The sequence below is a fragment of the Scylla paramamosain genome, chromosome 31 (genome assembly GCF_035594125.1).
Source record: "Scylla paramamosain isolate STU-SP2022 chromosome 31, ASM3559412v1, whole genome shotgun sequence".
Classification (NCBI taxonomy): Eukaryota; Metazoa; Arthropoda; class Malacostraca; order Decapoda; family Portunidae; genus Scylla; species Scylla paramamosain.
This window is the reverse complement of record NC_087181.1, coordinates 12126500-12143999: the sequence shown is the minus strand read 5'-3', so window position 1 is coordinate 12143999 and position 17500 is coordinate 12126500. Positions and strand designations below refer to the sequence as shown.

Below are 17500 nucleotides of genomic sequence, written 5' to 3'. Positions count from 1 at the left end.
CTCTCTCTCTCTCTCTCTCTCTCTCTCTCTCTCTCTCTCTCTCTCTCTCTCTCTCTCTCTCTCATTCGTATTTTAATTTCCGTTTTTCCTTTCACTCACGAACTATCTTCATTATTATTATTATTATTATTATTATTATTATTATTATTATTAGTAGTAGTAGTAGTAGTAGTAGTAGTAATAGTAGTGATAATGCGGAAGTTCTTAAAAAAAGCGGGTTTAATTTATCGTTTTCTTTAGTTTTTACGAGTTTTTTGCATTCATTGTCCCGTTAATTAGTATTCAACAAAGATAATTAACTTGGGCAGGTAAAGGGCGTGGCCATATTGTATTGTGCCTGACCTTTTGTGGTGTTGTGGTGTGTGTGGTGATGAAACACGGATTTGATAGTAGTAGTGGTAGTAGTAGTAGTAGATATAACATTTACTAGTTTATTTCTTTCTCTTCAATCTTTATCATCATCATCACTATCATCTTCATTATTGTCATCATCAGCATCATTCCTTTTTCTCCCCTCTCTCATACATATTTTTATTTCTTCGTATTTTCATTTCCTCGTTTTCTTTCTCCTTCTCCTTCCTCATAATTGCGAGAAAGGGACCGACGAAACACATACAACGTAACGAAACCTAACCTAACGTAACCTAAGCAAACCAAATCAAACTCAACGAATCCTAACGTAACCTAATCTAACCTAACCTAACCTAAGCAAACCAAATCAAACTCAACGAATCCTAACGTAACCTAACCTAACCTAACCTAACCTAACCTAAGGAAACCAAATCAAACTGAACGAATCCTAACCTAACCTAACCTAACCTAACGTAACCTAAGTAAACCAAATCTAACCAAACGAAACCTAATCTAACTTAACTAAACGAAATCTAACGTAATCTAACCCACCCAAAGCTAACCTAACCTAACCTAACCTAACCAAACCAAACCAAACCAAACTTAACCTAACCTAACCAAACCAAACCTAACCAAACCAAACCAAACCAAACCTAACCTAAGCTATAGACAAACCCTTTTAACAACCCTCGATACACGTAACTGCAAATAACTACACACAGCAACACTAAATACAGTATAAACACGAGTCCCCTGGTTCTTCCACACCTAATCTAACCATATACACATCTTCCCTTTTCCTCCCTCCTCACAAGCACCTGACACCGCCCCGTCTCGGCCTCCTCACCTGGTACCCTCACGTATATAACCCTTTGGTACTGTAGCTTTAGTTCAAACATACATTAGTTTAATCAGATATACCCCGGATAAATGGGTGAAGAAGGAAATGAAGGCTAGTGGAAAACAAGATGAAAACGTGAGATTAGTTGAATCATTACCCGGATAGGGAGATAGTGAAGAAGAAAGAAATGAAGGGAAGTGGAAAACAAGAGGAAGATGAAGACATGGGAAGTGGAAAGGAGGAAAAGAAAGGCATGGAAGGGAAAAGAGATGAAATGGAAAATAAATCAACTACTTTCATTTCTTTGAGTAATGTTTGGGTGATGTTACTCATAATCAAAGGGTTCGGGAGTCATGTGTTGCTATTCATTCACTGGAAATATATCTGTACTGTATTCTGAATTAATTAGTTTTTGTTTTATTGTTATTAAAGTTAGAAGTTGTAAATTGTTTGTGGTTTTGAACGGCTTAGATATTTCACTCTATCTAGTTAGTCTATATAGTTAGTTTATTATCTCTCTCTCTCTCTCTCTCTCTCTCTCTCTCTCTCTCTCTCTCTCTCTCTCTCTCTCTCTCTCTCTCTCTCTCTCTCTCTCTCTCTCTCTCTACTGTCATAGTGAAATTCGTACATCACATGCATATAAGTAATTGGAAGGGAGTTTATATAGATGTTGTTTTCTTTACGTGTGGATTATGTGAGGAAATTGCTTTATGACATGTAGAGAGTGTTGTGTCCTGTTTGTTGATGTGATGTAAATGGATTCTGTGTGTTTCTTATTGCTCTGATAAAATTTTGTTAGTGTTTTATTTATGTATTTTTTTCTGTTATTTTTGAGGTTAGAAAAATATTTGTCATTTCGTCGTCCTGTTTTGTACATTTTCCTTTTCGTTCTAGGTAATATTTATTTAATGATTTATATTCTTTTCTTATCAGAAGCGTTCGATCAGCATTTCATTTCAGTTATATTTATTTTTGCTTTTTATATATATATATATATATATATATATATATATATATATATATATATATATATATATATATATATATATATTTTTTTTTTTTTCTTTTTCTTCTACCTTCATCTTTTTTTTTTCCTAACCGGTCGATCATCATTTTATTCCAATCATATTTATTTTGCTTTTTATACTTTTTATCTTTTTTCTGTATTTATTTATTTATTTATTTATTTTTTTTTATCATAAGCGATCAATCAACATTTTATTTACACTGTTGCCCTTCCTTCGTCTCAATTACGTCGTAGAGTCACATGTGTTCGTCAGTCCCGTGTCCTGGGTTGCCTTCACTATATTGACGGTTTCCTCTGTGTCAGCTTATTTACCTTGTTTATTCCTCATTTATTCACCCTCAGTCCTGTTTCCTTAAGGGGGCAGTTCACATACTGACGTACATTTTATCTTTTTATTTCTGTTTATTTATTTATCCTCAGTCCTCGTTTCCTTTGTTACTTCACTGCATTAACGTGTCTGTTTATTTATCGTGTGGTTTATTTCTGCTTATTTGTTTGGGTGAGGCGACGTGACTTCCACCTGTGAGTACCGGATATTTCAACTCGCTTCCTGCATTTTTCTTTACACCGTGGAAGAAAATAAAGACGAGAGAAAAAAAAAGAAGGAAAAACAATATTAGCGTGATTTTGGCTTTACGGTTTTGTAATTTTCAATGTGATTTTTTTTTTTTTTTTATCGTTTTGTCTCTTGAGGGTTTTATGTAATTACGTTCTTAGTTATTTTGTTTCTTTCAGTCATTGTTTCGCTTTTTTTTATGTAATTTCTTATTGATTTCCAGGTATTTCTCTCTTTATCCTACATTCTTTACTTTTCTATTTTATTTCCCATTAAGAAAGAGAGAAAGAGATATTTTCACATACATATCATCCTTGACTTGTTTCGTTATTTCTTATTTCTTATTTTTTTGTTCGTAATTTTCGTGCAAAGAGAGAGAAAGAGAATTTCATTTACTATTCGTCCTTCTTTTCATTTATTGTTTTTCCATTTATTCCCATACATTTCCCGCCTTGAGAGAGTTTAATATACCAATCAACTATTTCCCGTTCAATATTTCCCAGAGAGAGAGAGAGAGAGAGAGAGAGAGAGAGAGAGAGAGAGAGAGAGAGAGAGAGAGAGAGAGAGAGAGAGAATCTTACACTAACAATCATATCAGGAGCTAAATTGGCAAATTCTCTCGGTCCTTCCCTTGTCTCTTTATGGGAGTGGCATTTTGAGTTCATTCACTCACTCACTTATTTACACATTGATTGATTCGTTCGTTTGTTTGTTCATTCGTTCGTTTGTTCATTCATTCGTGCATGCATTCTCTCATTCACTCATTGATTAATTGATTCGTTCGTTCATTCATTCATTCAAACATTCATACATACATTCATCCATCCATTCATTCATTCATTCATTCATTCATTCATTCATTCATTCATTCATTCATGTCCAGTCTTTCTAACACTTAAATGAAACACACACACACACACACACACACACACACACACACACACACACACACACACACACACACACACACACACACACACACACACACACAGATGATTTATTTCACATCAAAGTATTTCGTGTACTAACCACCACCCAACCACACCTAACTTTTTCTTCTCTCTTTTTTTTTCTTTTTTCTTTTTTCCCTGAATCTTTTTGCAACGCCTCACTTTTTTCCTTCCTGCGAGCGATCCAAAGCAACACACGTCATGTTATTCTCGCCCTCTGACTCTGTTTTGTTGTTCCTCGCCTTAGTCTGTTTCCTCCTTGTGTTTCCTCACTCACAATAACACTGCCATCACCACCACCACCACCACCACACCTTTACTTGGTTTTTCCTCTCTCACTTTCATTGGTTTCTTTCCTTTCCTTCGTTGTGATGTACTTGTTGTTATTATTATGTTATCTATGTTTTTTTTGTGTGTGTTTTCCATTTTCAACTCGATGCACAAAGAATTCACGTTTTTTTATATATTTATTTTCATTTTTTTCCTTTATAGACAAATTAATTAGTTTTTTTTATCATTCCAATATTTATTCAATTTTATACTTAAGTTTTCTCGCAATAGACAAAGGAATTCCCGTCTCCTGCACTAAATACTCGCAAAAATTCCCGTTTTCTTCACTAAATACACGAGGAAATTGAAGGAGTAACTCGCATAATACACACATACAAGGAAATCTCGTTTTCTGCACTAAATACTCACATAAATTCCCGTTTTCTTCACTGAATACACTAATAAATTGAAGGAGTAACTCGCATAATACTCACATACCCTCGTGTAGCATTCTCTCCCACGCTTTATGTACGTACGTATGACTGACCAACTCCCGCACAGCTTCGTCTTCCTCAGTAACAAAGAAAAAGCGGTCTTGTCTTGCTCTGCTGTATAATTATATCCAGCCAAGCCTTGAGGTAATGTTGTGTTTGGCTTCTCTCTACCGGGGAGGAGGAGGAGGGGAAGGAGGAAGATGAGAAGGAAGAGAAAAAGTTGAATAATAATGATAGTAACAACAATGGTGATGATATGATGATGAGTGTAATGATAATAGTAATAATAATAATAATAATGATGATAGAAAAGGGAAAGAAAAATAAAAACAGGAGGAGGACAAGAACGGAATAATATAAATAAGAGTAAGACTAGGAAGAGAAGATGAAGAAATAATATACGAAGAGGAGAAAGACAAAGAGAGGAGAGAAGAGAAGAGAAGAGATTGAAAGAAAATGAGATTTAGAGGATGATGTGTGTTCGAGTTGAGATGAATCTTGTATTGAGGGAAGAATGCGTGTGTGTGTGTGTGTGTGTGTGTGTGTGTGTGTGTGTGTGTGTGTGTGTGTGTGTGTGTGTGTGTGTGTGTCCAGGATTTATAGATGCTCCATGGCGGGGATAATAATGATAATGGAAGTAATGGTAGTAATGGTGGTAGACGTGACCAGGGCGTGTCCAAGAGAGAGAGAGAGAGAGAGAGAGAGAGAGAGAGAGAGAGAGAGAGAGAGAGAGAGAGAGTGGTGAGGGTTCCTTCCTTCCAAGTTCACCATCTTACCGGAAAGAGAGATGATTGTAATTGTTTATCGTTGAGTTCTTGTGTTTCCTCTTCTGTGGTGGGACCGTGGGAGAGAGAGAGAGAGAGAGAGAGAGAGAGAGAGAGAGAGAGAGAGAGAGAGAGAGTGTGTGTGTGTGTGTGTGTGTGTGTGTGTGTGTGTGTCTCTCTCTCTCTCTCTCTCTCTCTCTCTCTCTCTCTCTCTCTCTCTCTCTCTCTCTCTCTCTGTCTGTCTGTCTGTCTCTCTCTCTCTCTCTCTCTCTCTCTCTCTCTCTCTCTCTCTCTCTCTCTCTCTCTCTCTCTCTCTCTCTCTCTCTCTCTCTCTCTCTCTCTCTCACGTTAATTAAAGGTGTGTGTTTAGACGTAAAGTTAACCAACATTTACCCTCTTTACCCTCGTGCCTGTAACACACACACACACACACACACACACACACACACACACACACACACACACACACACACACACACACACACACACACACGTCATGCTCAAGTTTAAACTCCATGATATTTTTTTTAAGAGGAGGAGGAGGAGTTGGCAAAACGTTCCGTGCGAAAATTAAAGAAAAAAAGAGGAAAAGAAAAATGAGTTGAGGTGATACAGCAGAAAAATGGGGGGGGAAAGAAACGAGATGAAATTGGAAGAAGGAACAGGAGGAGGGAGAGAAGAGCAGGAAATAATCAAGTGCTTCTCGCTCTTATAATAGAAAGTGAAGAAAGAGAGGAAAGACGATAAGTATGAAAGAGGAGAAAGAAATCAAAGAGAAGGAAGAAGAAAATTTGCTTCCATCTCTTATTTATACAAAGTGAAGGAGCGAGGAAATTAAATAAATGAGAGGAAGAGGAGAAAGAGAAAGGAAAAAAATATGATTGAAAGGATGGGGAATTAGGAAGAGAGACAGAGAGAGACCCACCCACCCACCCATAAACACACACACACACACACACACACACACACACACACACACACACACACACACACACACACACACACAATCACAGCTTCACCATTACTCAGTGGCAGGCAATGGACAGTGGCGGCGGCGGTGGTGGTGGTGGCGACGGTGATGATAGTGGTGGTGATGACGGGGAGATAATGTGGTGGTGATAGTGGTGGCGATGGTGCGTGAAGAATCTCAACCACACATCCGTTAGCATTCGTATCTGAAGGAGGCGAAGGCGGAGACGACGAAGGAGGAGGAGGAGGAGGAGACGAAGAAGTAAACGGCTGTCATAACGTGTATTGGAACCCTAGGCGAGTCCAGTCTTTGTCGCCAGTCATCGCAAAGTGACTACTGCCGGAGGAAATCACGCGGGAAATGATTGGTTAGCTCTGAAAGATGGGAGTTGGAGAGGCTGGGGCGTGGAGAGACGGAGGGAAGAGGGGAGAGGGTGGGAGATAAGAAGAGAGGCTGGGATATGGGGAGATTTGGGATGAGACTGGATATGGGAGTAGGTGTGGTGTCATTGAGTAGTAGGGAGAAAAGGAAAGGGGTGAGGGAAAAAGGAAAAAAGGAAGGAAAGGAAAGAGAATGGAGAATAAGGAAGAGGGATAAATGAATGAAAGGTGTGGATAAAGGAAGGAAGGGAAAGATGAAGGGTAGAAGGAAGGAATTCTCGCCGTTATTCCCTTTCATCAGAAGCAGATGTTCATGTCAAGCAGAGGAGGAAGAGAAAAGAAAGAAGAGAATAGAAAAAATAAAAGAAAGGAAAGGAATAGAGATCATGTGCTCTCTCTCTCTCTCTCTCTCTCTCTCTCTCTCTCTCTCTCTCTCTCTCTCTCTCTCTCTCTCTCTCTCTCTCTCTCTCTCTCTCTCTCTCTCTCTCTCTCTCTCTCTCTCTGCCCAGCTCGCCCACAGCAAGACAAGCAGGTGATGATGGAGGAGGAGGAGGAGGAGGAGGAGGAGGAGGAGGAGGAGGAGGAGATAACATACATAGCTTCGGGCGGTTGGTTGTGTTGGCTCGTGCCCTCCTCCTCCTCCTCCTCCTCCTCCTCCTCCTCCTCCTCCTCCTCCTCCTCCTCCTCCTCCTCCTCCTCCTCCTCCTGTCATCTCCCTCATCTACCACATGCTTGCATCCTTACCCATCCCTCCTCTCTCTTCCCTCTAATCCCTCCTTACCTCCTCCTCTCCTCTCTATCTATCTCCTTATCTCCTTCCTCTCCCTCTCCCTCTCTCTCCCTCTCCCTCCCTTTCCCTCTCCCTCCCTTTCCCTCCCTCTCCCCCTCTCACTACCCTACCGATTCGTATCTCCTTATCTCCCCCTCTCTCTCTTTCTTTCTCTCTCTCTCTCTCTCTCTCTTGTGTTCCTCCGGTTCTCCCCATCTCTATCCTCCTCCTCCTCCTTCTCCTCCTCCTCTTCCTCCTCCCAGCCAAAGGTGCTTGAAATGGGTGTCAGTTCTCCTTCTCGTCAGTGGGCACGTGCCTCCTCCTCCTCCTCCTCCTCCTCCTCCTCCTCCTCCTCCAAGTCTGCCGCTGTTTGTTCCTCTTTTGTATTTCTTTGTTTTCATTATTTTCTATTTCTCCTGCAGTTCAAATTTTACTACTACTGCTACTACTACTACTACTACTACTACTACTACTACTACTACTACTACTACTACTACTACTACTAGTATTACTACTACGACTGATAATAACAATAATAATGATGATGCTATGGGGCTACTGGTTCTGCCATTATTTCTATTACTACTGTTATTTGTACTACTACTACTACTACTACTACTACTACTACTACTACTACTACTACTACTTTTTCTTTTTCTCCCTCTCTCCCCCATTTTTCGTTTTCCCTTTAAGCTAATACTACTTTTTCTCCTCCTCCTCCTCCTCCTCCTCCTCCTCTCCTCCTCCTCCTCCTCCTCCTCCTCCTCCTCCTCCTCCTCCTCCTCCTCCTCCTGCTGCTGCTGCTCGTGGTCGTCCGTTGCCCCTCCCTCCTGAAGGTGCCTTGGGGGGTGGCATTGTCCTGTCTGGGGACCGTTACCGCCTCAAAAGCCTTGCCGGGGCCTTTAAAGCTACGCCCATTGTGCCCACACCTCTGCCCTGCCCCGCCCTGCCTTGCCTTGCCTTGCCTTGCCTTGCCTGCCCTTGTAGAACCCCCGGACCTGACGCCACGTGCCTTCCTGCCTCTGTTCCTGGGTTCAGACGCGCGCCGCCGCCTGTCTGCTGCTCTCCGTGTGTCCTGGGTCTTGTGCTGGGTTGGGATGGGTTGTATTGGCTTGTATGTTTGTATTGTGTGTCTAGATTTTGAGTTTGGTGTGTTGGAGTTTCTGTTTGTCTGTCTTTTTTTTTTTTATTAATGTTCTTGTGATTTTTATTCTTATTCCTGTTTGTATGCTGATTCTTACTTTGGTTCCTGTTCTTATTCATGTTGCTGTTGTTGCTGTTGTTGTTGTTGTTGTTGTTGTTGTTGTTGTTGTTGTTTCTGCTCTTATTCTTATTATTTTTCTTCTTATTCTTGTTCTTATTCTTGTTATTCTTATTCCTGTTCTTATTTTTGTTCTTGTGTGTGTGAACGTTTCTTCTTTCACTTTCCTTCTTCCATCCATCCATCAATCCATCCATCCATTCATTCAATCATTCATTCTTCCAGTCCTTCCTTCCTTCCTTCCTTCCTTCCTTCCTTCTTTTTTCCATTAATCCTCCCGATATCATAACTACTTATTGAAAGACCCACCAATTATTACGAGTTTTCTTTATTCCTTCTCCGTTCCTCCCTTATTAGCGATGTTATTCCTGTGTTTGTTATCTCCTCTCATTCACATCTCGTCCCCGCATCATTAGCTGAGACGAGCAAACGTTACGTCGCAGCGGGAGAGAGAGAGAGAGAGAGAGAGAGAGAGAGAGAGAGAGAGAGAGAGAGAGAGAGAGAGAGAGAGAGAGAGAGAGAGAGAGAGAGAGAGAGAGAATAGTTTGTTGTACAGTTGTCGTGTGTAACAATCTGTCCCCTCCTCCTCCTCCTCCTCCTCCTCCTCCTCCTCCTCCTCCTCCTCCTCCTCCTCCTCCTCCTCCTCTTCCCCTTTTGGAGAATGTGGGGGCGGCCAACGCACGTTACATCTTTGGTATGGGGGGAGGGAGGAGAGGAGAAGGGGATTTAAACACGGATGATGGAGAGATGAAGGGAGGGAGAGAGGTGGGGGGATGCCAGGTGTGTTGTCCTGCCCCTCTTCCCCCTCCTCCCCCCTCTGGACTTTTAAACTACTTTCCTAGGCCTACTGATCGTCACCTGGCCTACCCTACCCCACCATTTCTCTCCCCTTACCTCTCCTCTCCCCTCCTCCTTCTCTTACCTCCCCTCACCTCTCTTTTTTTTATAAGAGGTAGCCAGGTAATTTTTTTTTCTTTTCCTCTTTTCTTCTTCTCAAGTGATTTTCTTTTTTTCCTTTTTCCCTTTGTAAACTTTTATTTCTTAGGGATTTTTCTTACGTGATTATTTTTATTTTCCCTGTTTTTCACCTTTAATTTGTTTTTTTTTTCATTCCATTCTTTTCTTTTTTCTTTTCTTTTTTTCCTTCTTTCTGTTAGTTGGCGTCTCATATTTTTTTCCCCTGTGATTTTATTCTTTTCTCTTTTTTCTTTCTTTCCTGATGTCTTTCGTTTCTCTCTCTCTCTCTCTCTCTCTCTCTCTCTCTCTCTCTCTCTCTCTCTCTCTCTCTCTCTCTCTCTCTCTCTCTCTCTCTCTCTCTCTCTCTCTCTCAAACACACGAAAGAAGAAAACAAACAAGGAAAAAATAATATAACGAAACTAAAACGTGTGTGTGTGTGTGTGTGTGTGTGTGTGTGTGTGTGTGTGTGTGTGTGTGTGTGTGTGTGTGTGTGTGTGTGTCCCTAAGGTTTCTGTGGGAAGAGGGGCAGTACGTTTGGCGTGGGCGTATCAGTCACGGGTGCTGGGCCTGGGTATATTTGCCGTGGGTGGGTCGAAGCGGGCGCGGGCGTGACTCCTATCTCACTGTTCGTTGAAATTCCCCCACGCAAAATACCTGAATACCTCTCTCTCTCTCTCTCTCTCTCTCTCTCTCTCTCTCTCTCTCTCTCTCTCTCTCTCTCTCTCTCTCTCTCTCTCTCTCTCTCTCTCTCTCTCTTACTGTTATCTGTGTGCTTTCGTGTTTTCTTTATATTTTTCTCTAATGTCTTCTCTACTGAAAGTGCAAGGCTTGTAGTAGTAGTAGTAGTAGTAGTAGTAGTAGTAGTGGTGGTGGTGGTGGTGGTGTTGGTGGTAGTAATTGTTGTTGCTTTTGTGTGCTATTAAAAAGGAATGTTCGTGTGTGTGTGTGTGTGTGTGTGTGTGTGTGTGTGTGTGTGTGTGTGTGTGTGTGTGTTATATATATACCTTCGTGTATATTTCTATGTTAGTTTGTCTGTATGCTTGTATAGATGTACGTACACTTAACTACATACAAATTTCCTCGTAAAATGATGAAGATCGAGAGAGAGAGAGAGAGAGAGAGAGAGAGAGAGAGAGAGAGAGAGAGAGAGAGAGAGAGAGAGAGAGAGAGATTTAAAAGAAAAAAATAATGAAATCCTTCCTGTTCTTTTTTCCAAGCCTCCTTTCCTTCCTTTCCTACCCTCCCCCTCGCTAACTATTTCCCTTATTCCCCAGTACATGACTTCATAGGGGGGCATTACAGCACATACATATAGTTTTCCCCAGGACGTACTTGGGGAAGGGGTAGGGAGCTGGGAGAGGTTGGGGAAGGAAAAGACTTAAGGATGTTTAGGTTAGCGGCTTCCCCCCTCTCACAAGTCCTTTTCCGGTGTGTGTGTGTGAGAGAGAGAGAGAGAGAGAGAGAGAGAGAGAGAGAGAGAGAGAGAGAGAGAGAGAGAGAGAGAGAGAGAGAGAGAGAGAGAGAGAGAGAGAGAGAGAGAGAGATGTAATAAGTGTTCTTAGTGTAGTGGTGATTAGTGTGATGGTTGTTAGAATTGTTGTTGTTGTTGTTGTTGTTATTTGTATTGTTTGTTTTATCGTTTTTTTGTTAGTTGTGGTGGTGGTGGTGGTGGTGGTGGTGGTGGTGGTGGTGGTGGTTGTATGCTTGGTAGAGGAGTCAGTGGTGGTGTTCGTGTTTGTTGTTCCTGTCATTTTCGTTTTAAAGTGTCAAGAGATAAAGGGAAAAAAAAAGTCTTAGTAAAGGTCACGTGTTATATTTAGACCTTTGAGATATATACGCTTGACTTGAAAATATTAAGAATGCATTCCACTTACTGTATTCTTTGTCCTCCTCCTCCTCCTCCTCCTCCTGCTCCCCTTCTTCTTCGTTTTCGTCTTTACCCACGTCTCTTCCTCCCTCTCTTCTTCCTCCTCTTCGCGTAAATCAATATAAAAACCGAAATGATAAAGAAAACACCAGCAGTAGTAGTAGTAGTAGTAGTAGTAGTAGTAATAGTAAAGTCAGGATAGTCGTATTGGACAGTAACGATCTTTTCTAGTTGTAGTAGTAGTAGTAGTAGTAGTAGTGATGGTAGTAGTGATGGTGAGGGAGAGGAAGTGGTTAGCTACTGAAGGTGATGGCCCCTCCACCACAGGGAATGGAGGGAAGAAGAGGAGGAAGAGGAGGAGGGGAAGTATTTATTATAGGGAGTGGAGCAGAGGAGGAGGAAGAGGAGAGAGAGAGAGAGAGAGAGAGAGAGAGAGAGAGAGAGAGAGAGAGAGAGAGAGAGAGAGAGAGAGAGAGAGAGAGAGAGAGAGAGAGAGAGAGAGAGCATTGGCCAGTGGATGAAAAGTGGATGAGATAAGGGTGATAAATGAAGTGTGAAGGAGGAGAAGGAGGAGAGTGAGCAATAAAAGAAAAAAAGATAAAAAGGGAAGGAAGAAGAATATATGTAAATAAAGATAATTGAATAAAATGAAGATAAATGAAGAAGAGGAGAATAAATACAATTGAAGAGAAAGAAAATACCTAAGTAAAGAAAGGAGGAGGAGGAGGAGGAGGAGGAAGTGGAGAAGTTGTCTTGTGGAGAGAAAATTACAGATGTGGCAGAGGAAAGAAAGAAGAAAGGAGAGAGAGAGAGAGAGAGAGAGAGAGAGAGAGAGAGAGAGAGAGAGAGAGAGAGAGAGAGAGAGAGAGAGAGAGAGGTAAGTGTGGTTTCGAGAGAGTAGGAAGAGGAGAAGGAGAGGGAGAGGAAAGAATTAAAGCATTGGATAAAGAGGGGAAGTGAAGTGGAGATGATAAAAGTAGGAATAGGAGAAATAATGGATAATTTTGGTAATTATAGATGGAGAAATGAATGGTGGTGGTGGTGGTGGTGGTGGTGGTGGTCATGACTTCTATAAAATTAAATTGTTCTGATATAATTATGACCACCATCACCACCACCACCACCACCACCATCACCACCAATATATCATAAAAAGGGAAGCTCACAAATATAAAGTGAAATTTCTGTCCAAACTATAAAAAAAATGTGAAAAAAGATTAGTTACTTTAATTAAAGAAAGTGTGGTGGGGAAAAAAGAGAAGAAGAAACATTCAGTACTTTTAGTAGAGGAGGAGGAGGAGGAGGAGGAGGAGGAGGAGGAGGAGGAGGAGGTGGTGGTGGTGATGGTGGTGGTGGTGGTGGTGGTGGTGAGAGCTGAGTAACTGACCTCCTCCTCCTCCTCCTCCTCCTCCTCCTCCTCCTCCTCCTCCTCCTCCTCCTCCTCCTCCTCTTCTTCTTCTTCTTCTTCTTCTTCTTCTTCTTCTTCTTCTTCTTCTTCTTCTTCTTCTTCTTCTTCTTCTTCTTCTTCTTCTTCTTCTTCTTCTTCTTCTTCTTCTTCTTCTCTCTCCTGCTTCTCATAATGTTGCCTTAGATTAATGAGTTTCCAAGCACCACCATCACCACCACCATCACCACCACCACCACCACCACCACCACCACCACCACAACCAACACCACTACTATTACCACGATTGACTGGCGCCGGAGGGAGGTGAGGGGGAGGTAGGTACGCGCCGTCTGTGGTTACCGTCAGCTGTTAGTGTAGGAAGTTAGGAAGTACCACCACCACCACCACTACCACTACTACTACTGTTCATATTACTTACCACTAATGATGATGATGATGATGACGATAGTAGTAGTAGTAGTAGTAGTAGTAGTGGTGGTAGTAACAGAAGCAGTAATAATATATTTGCTCTCATTAGGTTAGGTTAAGTTGGGTAAGGTTAAGTTGGGTTAGGTAAGCAGTTAGGTAGATTCTATTAGGATAGGTTAAGTTAGGTTACGTTAGGTTTGGTTAGGGTAGCATGGAATAGAACACGTTAAGTTAGATTACATTAGGTTACGTTAGGATGTGTTAAGTTAGAATAAGTTAAACTATATTATATTAGGTTAGGTTAGTGTAGTTGTGCGAATTGGTGACGAGGTGACGTGATGGGAGAGAGTGTCGACGTGACTAGCTGACCACAATTCATGTTTTCCTATTTGTCATTTCACTTTTAGGATGTGACGAACAATAACACAAACAAACACACCACGATTGTTTACATATTCTGCTACGTGTGTTTCCGCCGGTGTGTTGCGTCATTCCTAACTCACCTTACACTAATACACGCGGGAGAGGCCCTTAATATTGAGTTTAATGCAATGCCACATCTCTTCCATTGATTTAGATATGTAAACCGTATCTTGGCGTTGTGGGATGAAGAATGGGTGTTTTGCGGCTAGATTTTAGGGTTCACTGATTGTTTTTAGGGATTTTTTGGGGGCGTTTATTTAAATTTAGGATTTTAAAGGTTCTAGGATTTAAGTTTACGAGGTTTTGGGGGTTATTTTGATGTCTGGGGTTCAAATTTATGGGGTTTTGGAAGTTTCATTGAATTTAAGGATCTCGGGTTATGTTTGACGTTTACGGTGTTCAGATGTTCACGTGCAGGATTACAGATGCAAGTAAGAGAGCTTCATAATGTGCTTGTTTCGTGTGTGTGTGTGTGTGTGTGTGTGTGTGTGTGTGTGTCCTAAAGCTGTGTTCGCGTATATTTGAAAGTGCACTTACGAGGGTTTGATTTAGTGAAGTTTGGAAGTTTGGTTAAGAAAGTGTAGGTTAGTAAGGTTGGGTTAGAAAAGTGAGTTGATTAATGAAGTTTGGAGGTTTTCTTTAGAGGTGAGCAAGTTAGGTTAGGTTATGATAGGTAAGGTTAGGAAAGTTAGGTTAGGTAAGGTTAGAATAGGTTAGGGAATTAAATCATTTGGAAAAGCTTGACAGTTGTAGAAGTGTTTAAATTAAGTTAGGTTAGGAAAGTAAGTTAATTAATAAAGTTTGGAGTTTATCTGTAAAAATAAATGTGTACGTTAGGTTAGCTTAAGTTGTTAAGTGTGTGTGTGTGTGTGTGTGTGTGTGTGTGTGTGTGTGTGTGTGTGTGTGTGTGTGTGTGTGTGTGTGTGTGTGTGTGTGTGACATCTACACGCACTTCTCACTTTGCGAACGTCCTTGCTGTTCGTTCCCACACTCCTGCCCCGCCCCCCTCTGCATGCCGCCCTCCCTTCCCTACCTCTTTCTTCCTCCTTCACCCTCTCCCTCTCCCTCTCCCTCCCTCTCCCTCTCCCTCTCCCTCTCCGCCTTCCTCAACTCAACTCTTTCCTCAACTAATTCTCTCTCTCTCTCTCTCTCTCTCTCTCTCTCTCTCTCTCTCTCTCTCTCTCTCTCTCTCTCTCTCTCGTCAGTATTTCTTCTTTTTTATTATTTTCTCCATTTATATTTCTTTATTCCTTTTCGTATTTTCTATTTCCACTTACTTTTCCTTCGTTCCTTTCTTCCTTCCTCCCTTCCGTCCTTTCTTCCTTCCTATCTTTCTTCCTTCCTTCCTTCCTTCCATCTTTCTTTTTTTCTCTCGTCTGTTTTTCCTCCTTTCTTTCATCTGTCCCACTTTTCTTATTTTCTCACGAACTCTTTCATTCTATCTCCGCCGTCTTGCCTCCCTCTCCCTCTCCCCCTCTCCCTCCCTCTTTCCGCCGCTCTCCTTCGCTCTATCTCATTCCCTCCCTCCCTCCCTCTCCTTCCTCTCTCACTCTCACCTCTTCACTCTCCCTCCATCACTCTCCCTTCTTGTAAACATCATCCCCGGGCCTCTTAATCTCTCTCTCTCTCTCTCTCTCTCTCTCTCTCTCTCTCTCTCTCTCTCTCTCTCTCTCTCTCTCTCTCTCTCTCTCTCTCTCTCTCTCTCTCTCTCTCTCTCTCTCTCTCTCTCTCCAGAACAGAACCGTCATAGTTACTTGTTCAACTTCCGATGTTTACTTTCAGCTGAGAGAGTCATTTCCTGAGACAGTATACTCTCTCTCTCTCTCTCTCTCTCTCTCTCTCTCTCTCTCTCTCTCTCTCTCTCTCTCTCTCTCTCTCTCTCTCTCTCTCTCTCTCTCTCTAAGAAAACAGTACATAAACAGCAGAAAAACAGGAAAGATTTAGAAAAGAGAAAGAAAACTAAAGAAAATTATATTTGAGAGAGAGAGAGAGAGAGAGAGAGAGAGAGAGAGAGAGAGAGAGAGAGAGAGAGAGTCTGTCCTAAATGTATTTCCACTTACTCAAGTTTATATTTGATATCCCCTAGAGAGAGAGAGAGAGAGAGAGAGAGAGAGAGAGAGAGAGAGAGAGAGAGAGAGAGAGAGAGAGAGAGAGAGAGAGAGAGAGAGAGAGAATAGATTCAGCATCTGTATTTGTTGAAGAGGGAAGAGAGGCAATGAGAGAGAGAGAGAGAGAGAGAGAGAGAGAGAGAGAGAGAGAGAGAGAGAGAGAGAGAGAGAGAGAGAGCGCTTCCTTTAGAGATAGTGGAGCAAGGAGTTATTTCAAGGCCAATAGTGAACTTACTTAGGACACTTAAAAAAAACATTTTTTGATTACTCCTTCTCCTCCTTCTTTCCTCCCTTCGCTTTCTTCTCTTCTTCCTTCTCTTTCTTGCTCCTTCGTTTTATCTTGTCTCCTTTTCCTCTCATGTATCCTGTCTTTTATATCTCTCTCTCTCTCTCTCTCTCTCTCTCTCTCTCTCTCTCTCTCTCTCTCTCTCTCTCTCTCTCTCTCTCTCTCTCTCTCTCTCTCTCTCTCTCTCTCTCTCTCTCGTTTAGTAGGATTCATGTGTCATTTTTCTTCCTCTTTTTCTTATCTCCCTTTCATTATTATTTCTTCTGTGTTAATTTTTTTCTTGTTTTTCCTATTTCATTTATTTTCTTGTTCTCTCTTTTTCCTTTCGTCATTTTTTTATCAGTTTTCTATCATTTTCTCCATTCAGTTTCCTTTATTTCGTTATCGTCACTTTTTCTTATCCCTCTTTCATCCTTCATTTCTTCTCTCTATCTCCTTCCTTTGCTTTTTTTTTTTTTTTTCATACGTAATATCTTTCTTCTTTATTTCTAGCTCTTATCATTTCCTTTACTACTCCCTCTTTATTTAATATTATCCCACATCCTTCTTCCTTCACTCTTCTTCATCTCTCCTTCCTCCATTTCTCCCTTTCTTATCAACGTAATCACTCATTTTCCTTCTTCTTGTACTTTTACCAATTCTTCCATTTACTTCTTCCCTACTTCTTATTCCATTTCCTATCTCCTTCACTAACCCTTTGTTTCCTCCCCTCCATGTCCTTCCCTCCCTCCTTCCTTCACTGTTTCCCATGACCAAGACACCTTTCCTCCCTCCTTACCTCCTTGTTTCCCTCCATTTCTCAGAGGGGAAGTGAGGGATGTCCTAGGAGTCCTCTCACACTCTCCCTCTCTCCCTCTCCCTCTCTCTCTCTCTCTCTCTCTCTCTCTCTCTCTCTCTCTCTCTCTCTCTCTCTCTCTCTCTCTCTCTCTCTCTCTCTCTCCTTCACACCTGTCCTCCACCTGCGATACCTCCCCTCTCTCCCACCTCTCCCTCTCTCTCTCTCCCTTCTTTCCCCTCACATTTGTCAAGTTGTTTCCTGCCTCTTTCTCTCCCTCCTTCCCTCCTTACCTCCCTCCTTCCTGCGTGTGAGGGAAGGAAGAGGGGAAGGAAAGGGTGGTTTGAGGGGAAACAAGAGGGAAGGGCGTGAGGGAGGCGTCTAGATGAGGTTCCCACGGGCACGGGCACTCTCTGCACGTGGCACTGTGCCTAGCCGCGCCCTGAGAGAGAGAGAGAGAGAGAGAGAGAGAGAGAGAGAGAGAGAGAGAGAGAGAGAGAGAGAGAGAGAGAGATTTTGTCTTAGATTGTGTTATTTAAGAATTTGATACACTACTACTACTACTACTACTACTACTACTACTACTACTACTACTACTACTACTACTACTACTACTACTACTACTACTACTGCT

General features: G+C 41.8%; 1 protein-coding gene across 1 annotated transcript in view; it reads left to right on the top strand.

Moving 5' to 3' along the window:
• LOC135116522 (recombining binding protein suppressor of hairless-like) overlaps window positions 1–17500 on the top strand; it is a 92083-nt gene that overhangs the window by 940 nt on the left and 73643 nt on the right.